This window comes from Mustela nivalis (assembly GCF_964662115.1).
Source record: "Mustela nivalis genome assembly, chromosome: 5".
In the NCBI taxonomy this organism is placed as follows: domain Eukaryota; kingdom Metazoa; phylum Chordata; class Mammalia; order Carnivora; family Mustelidae; genus Mustela; species Mustela nivalis.
Window position 1 is genome coordinate 2,185,450 of NC_139024.1, and position 6,038 is coordinate 2,191,487.

General features: G+C 51.8%; 1 long non-coding RNA gene across 1 annotated transcript in view; it reads left to right on the forward strand.

Moving 5' to 3' along the window:
* LOC309864746 overlaps positions 1 to 6,038 on the forward strand; it is a 133,920-nt gene that overhangs the window by 53,204 nt on the left and 74,678 nt on the right. The window lies entirely within an intron of this gene.

A 6,038-nucleotide genomic window follows, 5' to 3' on the forward strand; every position in this document is an offset into this window, starting at 1 on the left:
CCAGGCACTGGAGGTTGTGCCCACCCTGCTCCACATCCCTTGGAGAGCTGCTGGCTGCCTTGGTAACCATAGAGACCATCAACAGCCCTGAGAAGCCTGGGGTGCTGGAGCTGCCTGGTGAGTGGCTGGCCAGAGTGTCTCCTTCGGTCGGCAGATACTGACCGATTGTTTAGCACCCAAGCGGGGGTGCCCAGGGTATGGGCATCCCGGGGAGAGCAGGAAGCCACATCAAACCTACCAAGCCTCTTCTCTGTGAAATGTGCCATTCAAAACAGGTGCCCACGTCTGTGCTCGGCGTATTATTATAACTAAGCACGGCTTAAAAGCCAGAGGGTCAGGAGTGTGCGAGACCCATGAGGGGTCGTGACCGGGGGCAGCTATGGGATGCAGGGGAGAAGCTCTCAGACCAATAATCAACCCACTGCAGACGTCTTTGCCCGCTTTGTGGAAAATGGCAGGGTTCTCTCTGCCCACAACACCCTGGCCCTGGGGACTCTGCCCGCCAAGGCTGGGAGGGGGAGGGGAGCGGGGGAGGGGAGCGTGGGAGGAGAGCCGGGGAGGAAGGTGGAGCCTGTGGGGTGGGAAGCGCCCTTTGGGGGAGGGGGACCGCCAGGCCTGGGTGATGTGCCACTTGGACGGGCTAAGCCCTGTAATAGTAACAATAAAAGGCAGGTTGGCTCAGACACGGTTAATGTCTTGCTCACATTGGAGTGCGGAGGGGTGCACCAGCCGGTGGGGCTTCTGCCGTTCCCAGGTCACCCAGGATGATGCCCACACTGGTACCCAGTATCTCTGACTAGAACAGAGTCAGCTGTTCTTCTGGCTGAAGGCAGTGGGGTGCGTGGTGTTTGCCACAGGGATACGTCACCTGCAGCCTCCGGAGAGCTTCGATGGGACAGGACCAACAGCTGATGCCAGGCTATCAAGGTCATGCACATTTCCATAGTGGAGACCCCAGAGACCCCGCTCCTGGACCCGCTGGTGGCCCCTGCGTGACCCTCTCCACGTGACTGAGGGACGGCTCCTTTGAGAGGCTCTTCCCAAAACTGACACTAGGCTCCTGAGTCCTCCTTCCCCCGTGGCACTGGCAACCTTTGACAAGGGCTCTGCAGAGGGGTCCCGTGTACATCTCCCATCGCACCACACAGACCAGGAGCCCTAGGATCCTCCAGGCATGGTGACTCGCCCAAACGGTACGCGACTCCTCTGTGTCCCGACAACTGGGCGGCGACCAACCAGAGAGCCCCAGAATTCAGAAAGCTAACAAAATGCGGGTTTCGTTTAAGAATTTTAGAATTAATTTCTGGTGAGTAGGAGATTATATCTCTTCCTTAAAAAAAAAAAAAAGACGATTTTTATTAGTTTAGAATGCCCTAAAAAGTGTCCTAAAATATATACTTTAAAGTATATATAGATACTATATTTTCTAAATCCTTTGTAAAACATATACACATTTATAAACACATATGCATACAGCAGGACCAAAACAAACGAGCAAACACCGGAAAACCAAAACATAGGTAGTCACATAACAACAAATAAATGATAAAAAAGAGTCAATCTACTATTGCATGAGTATTAAAGGCAATTTTAAAAGTCAACTGTGGCAATCCAGCAATCAGATTTAAACTTCATAATTATCTCAAGGGTTTTCTACCCATTGTAGAGGATCTAGTAAAAGAGTCTATTCATTGTGTATATTTTTTTTCTGTAAAATAGATTTAGTCACTGCAAATAAATCTTCTCCAATTAAAAGTACCAGATCGGAAGGCACTTCGCTTATTTTTGTGCATCTCCACTCACGAGGCGCTATTAGGTTATCCAGAGTCTTGTTTATGCCTCTCTCCCCTTAGAACTGACATTTCAACATCGAGTCTCCGTTGTCTACTTTGTTACTTTTCCTCAACCAGGAAGCACATCCCCGAGTGTGAAGCGTTACGCGCCCCCACATACCTCAAAGCTACTTTGTTACTTTGGCGGGGGGGAGGGGGAGCGCGGGGGGCGGGGGGCTCTCAATGCGCCTGCGCCGTACGGAGTCGGATGCTTCCCCGGAGGCCGCGCTCCAGTGTCGCCGTGTCCCCAGCATCGTCCCACCGACTCACAAAGCAACATCCAGCAAACGCTAGCGCGCGCGCAGTGGGACACAGTGGTGTCACAGGGCCGCGCGGCGCGGAGCCCCATGGACACCAGCCCGCGGCCGCGGACCCGCGCAGCGCCAGGTCATTGCGGTTTGCGCCCTCGCTCTTCTCCACTTTGTACATTTGTTTTTGAGTGTAAACTTCATCTTTTCGAGGACTTGAAAGAATTCCCGTGAAGCCCTTTCTTTGCGTTAAGTTTTAGGAGAATGACAGTCCGAGTTCGGGGAAAGACAGTTGTGAAGACGCGACGGCGCCCGGACAGGTTCCAGTCCCGCCGAGGGCCGGTTCCGAGTCGGCTCGTGTGAGATGACACCGGCCTCGACCCGGATGGGCCGGACGGTGGACAGGGCTGTTGTTTACGATGCCGGTGACCGTCCGGTAGAGTACGCAGGACCGCGTGTGCGGAGACCAGCCGGACACTTTCGGGCTGTTTCCCACAGGACGAACCAGCGCGGCAGCTCCTGTTCTGGAATCACGTGGGCCTGCTCCGGGCTTGCAAGTGGGCAGTAACAGAGGGCGTTACGGACACCGGGAGGGCGCGTGCTACGGTGAGCGCTGAGAAGTGTGTAAACCTGGCGATTCAGACCTGTACCCCTGGGGCTAATAATACATTATATGTTTATTTTAAAAAATTAGAAAAATTGTTTAAAATGGGCAATAACAGGGATTTCAAAATTTAGATCCTAAAATAAAGGACAACTAGAGGACTGGAAAAAGAGGAATAACATAATGGGAGCTTTGTTTAAGTTATTAATGTCCCAAGATATCTATTTGTCTCTATATTTTTATTTAACAAGGAAGTAATTTTATTTATTTATTAAAAATTTTATTTCATTTTTTCAGTAATCCAAGATTCATTGTTTATGTGCCACACCCAGGGCTCCCTGCCGTACCTGCCCTCCATAATGCCCACCACCGGGCTCGCCTCCCCCCCCCCCGTCCTCCCGTACAAAACCCTCAGTTTCTCGGAGTCCACAGTCTCTCCTGGTTCATCTCCCCGTCCCATTTCCCCCAACTCCCTTCTCCTCTCCATCTCCCCATGTCCTCCATGCTATTTGTTATGCTCCACAAATAAGTGAAACCATATGATAATTGACTCTCTCTGCTTGACTTACTTCACTCAGCATCATCTCCTCCAGTCCCGTCCATGTTGCTACAAAAGTTGGGTATTCGTCCTTTCTGATGGAGGCATCATACCCCATAGTGTATATGGACCACATCTTCCTTATCCATTCGTCCGTTGAAGGGCATCTTGGTTCTTTCCACAGTTTGGCGACCATGGCCATTGCTGCTATGAACATTGGGGTACAGATGGCCCTTCTTTTCACTACGTCTATTTCTTTGGGGTAAATATCCAGTAGTGCAATTTCAGAGTTATAGGGAAGCTCTATTTTTAATTTCTTGAGGAATGTCCACACTGTTCTCCAAAGAGGCTGCACCAACTTGCATTCCCACCAACAGTGTAAGAGGGTTCCCCTTTCTCCACATCCTCTCCAACACACGTTGTTTCCTGTCTTGTTGATTGTGGCCATTCTGAATGGTGTAAGGTGGTCTCTCAATGTGGTTTTAATTTGAATCTCCCTGATGGTTAGTGATGATGAATATTTTTTCATGTGTCTGATAGCCATTTGTATGTCTTCATTGAAGAAATGTCTGTTCATGTATCCTTCCTATTTTTGGATGGGAAGATTTTCTGTGATTATCTGGTTTTTGAGTGTAAAGTTTCAAGGCTCGCTGCACCTGCTTGAAACCCGCCAAGAACCTGCCAAGAACCCGGCAAAGGGTCCTGAGCCTGCGCGGGCCTGCAGATACCACATGTGGGCACCAGGGGGCGGCAGTGCCCCGCCTAGGAGCTGGCCGCAGCCCAGCCATCTCCCTGGGGCCTTAGTCCTCCTGGCAGCCTCCCCTGCCTACAGGCCAGGCTCCTGAAAAAGATCGCAAAGTGTCACGTTGAACTCAACCCAGTTAATCTCTCAAGAGGAGGCAGAGGAATGAAGAGTCCTTATTCGAACAGTAACCCTCTTTCCAAATCCAGTGCTCTGAGCCCGTGGACTGAGCGCGGATGCCCGGGGGCTCCTCCGTGGGACGTGGGAGAGAACCTGCTGGGCTATGGTCCTCCACTGGGGGCCTCAGTGGAGACCCCGCCTCTCCCTGCGCTCTGACTCCCGCCGTGGCTTCAGGGAGCCGGGCCTCTGTCCCTTCCTCCCCCAAGGGAGCCGTCCAGCTGCCCTTGCCCCGGCGGGTCCTCTTCTGGCGACCCTGCCCCCGTCTCGCATAGTAACAGAATTACTGTGTGTTCACTGTTTTTCCAGGGAGGTGGGCACGCAGACAGCCAGTCGAGGACTTTGCCCAGCTTTCTCCTACCTCTAGCAGCCCCATAGCTAAGCAAAGGCTAATAGTTTGGGAAGAAGTGATTTCCACAACTTTCAGATTGTCCCATGAAACACCAGGCCACCTGCCACCTGCTTTCCCCTTTTCCTTTTTCTCTTGGCTGGGATGGAAATGTGATGGGGGGAGCTACAGCAGCTCCTTTACACCAAAGAGGACAGCCTGGAGCTGAGGATGAGAGCATCCTCCCGACCCTCTTGGATTGTCGCCCTGGAGTCAGAAGAGAGTCTGCAGGACTGTGGAGTTTATGCTAATTGTGTATTAGCGTAGTTTGGGAAGGCACCGTAACAAGATATCCCAGAATCCCTGATTGCAGAGGCCACTCTGACCTCAGAAGCAGGAGCGCCCTTCTTGCACACGTTGGCGGGGGGGTGTAGAATAGGGTCCCACGGGCACCACAACCAGCGCCTTCTGCTCCCACAGCTGCTGCCATGCCACGCCCCCAGAGGAGGCGGGTTTGGGGAAACTCCCACGGCACAGCCGCGGAGCCTGAGGCTGGGACCCAGCAGACCAGTTTCTAAAATCAGGGCACTGAGCCCTCCCCAGAGAAAGTGCTACCCCCGGGGCGGGGGTGCTGGGGCTCAGTCACCAGCGCAGGTTCAATAGTGGGCGTGGTCTGTCTTTTCTCACTTTCATTCCCTGGGGATGTGCATCTGAAAATCTGAGAAACTGGGGTGGAAATGGATATTTAGAACACACCTTATTCGAAAGGAAGAAACTACCTGGAAAAAAAAAAACTCTCAAGTATTTGAAATTAACTTGAATATGAAAAGCTGCTGTCCCTGCAGGAAACGCGGTTATGGGCTGGGTTGTGTCCCCCGAACTCACATGCTGGCGTCCTGGCCTTCCGTTCCTCAGCCTGGGACTGTATTTGGAGAGCAGCCTTCACCGAGCTGATGGCGGTAAAATGAGGTCCCGTTAGGGTGACGAGTGTCCTTATAAGATAAGCAGGTCAGGACACACACACACAGAGGAGCAGAGAGGGAAGACCCAGTGAGCACACAGGGAGACCGAGGCTGTCTGCCTGCCCAGAGCGCGGCCACACTGGCCCACACCGGGACCGCAGATTTCCAGGCTCCGGGACTGCAAGACAGTGAGCGTCTATGGTGCCAGCCCTGGGTCTGGGGTACCTCATCAGGGTGCCTTCCCAAACTAAGACACTAATATACGATTAGCATCTACTTTGTAGTCATTTAGACCAGATTCTCTGTGCCTATACCGCCAAGAGTTCCTGGACTTCGCACATGATGTCAGAAATCGTAAAGGGATTTGAAAATATTATACTTTTCTGGCCTCATTTTAAAACTAGCCTATCTGTTCAGAAGCAACTAGAATGCAGTGTGCAAGGTGACAAACACCTGCCATCTAGGTGGATCATTTGCAGGTGACACAATGCCCAAATTTTCACCTTTTTCAAGAAGTACGAAGTATAGGAAAATCTTTTATCTAAAAATAATTGATCAACTACTTTGTACGAGGAACCAAGAGAAATCGTCTCTGGTCAGCACAATC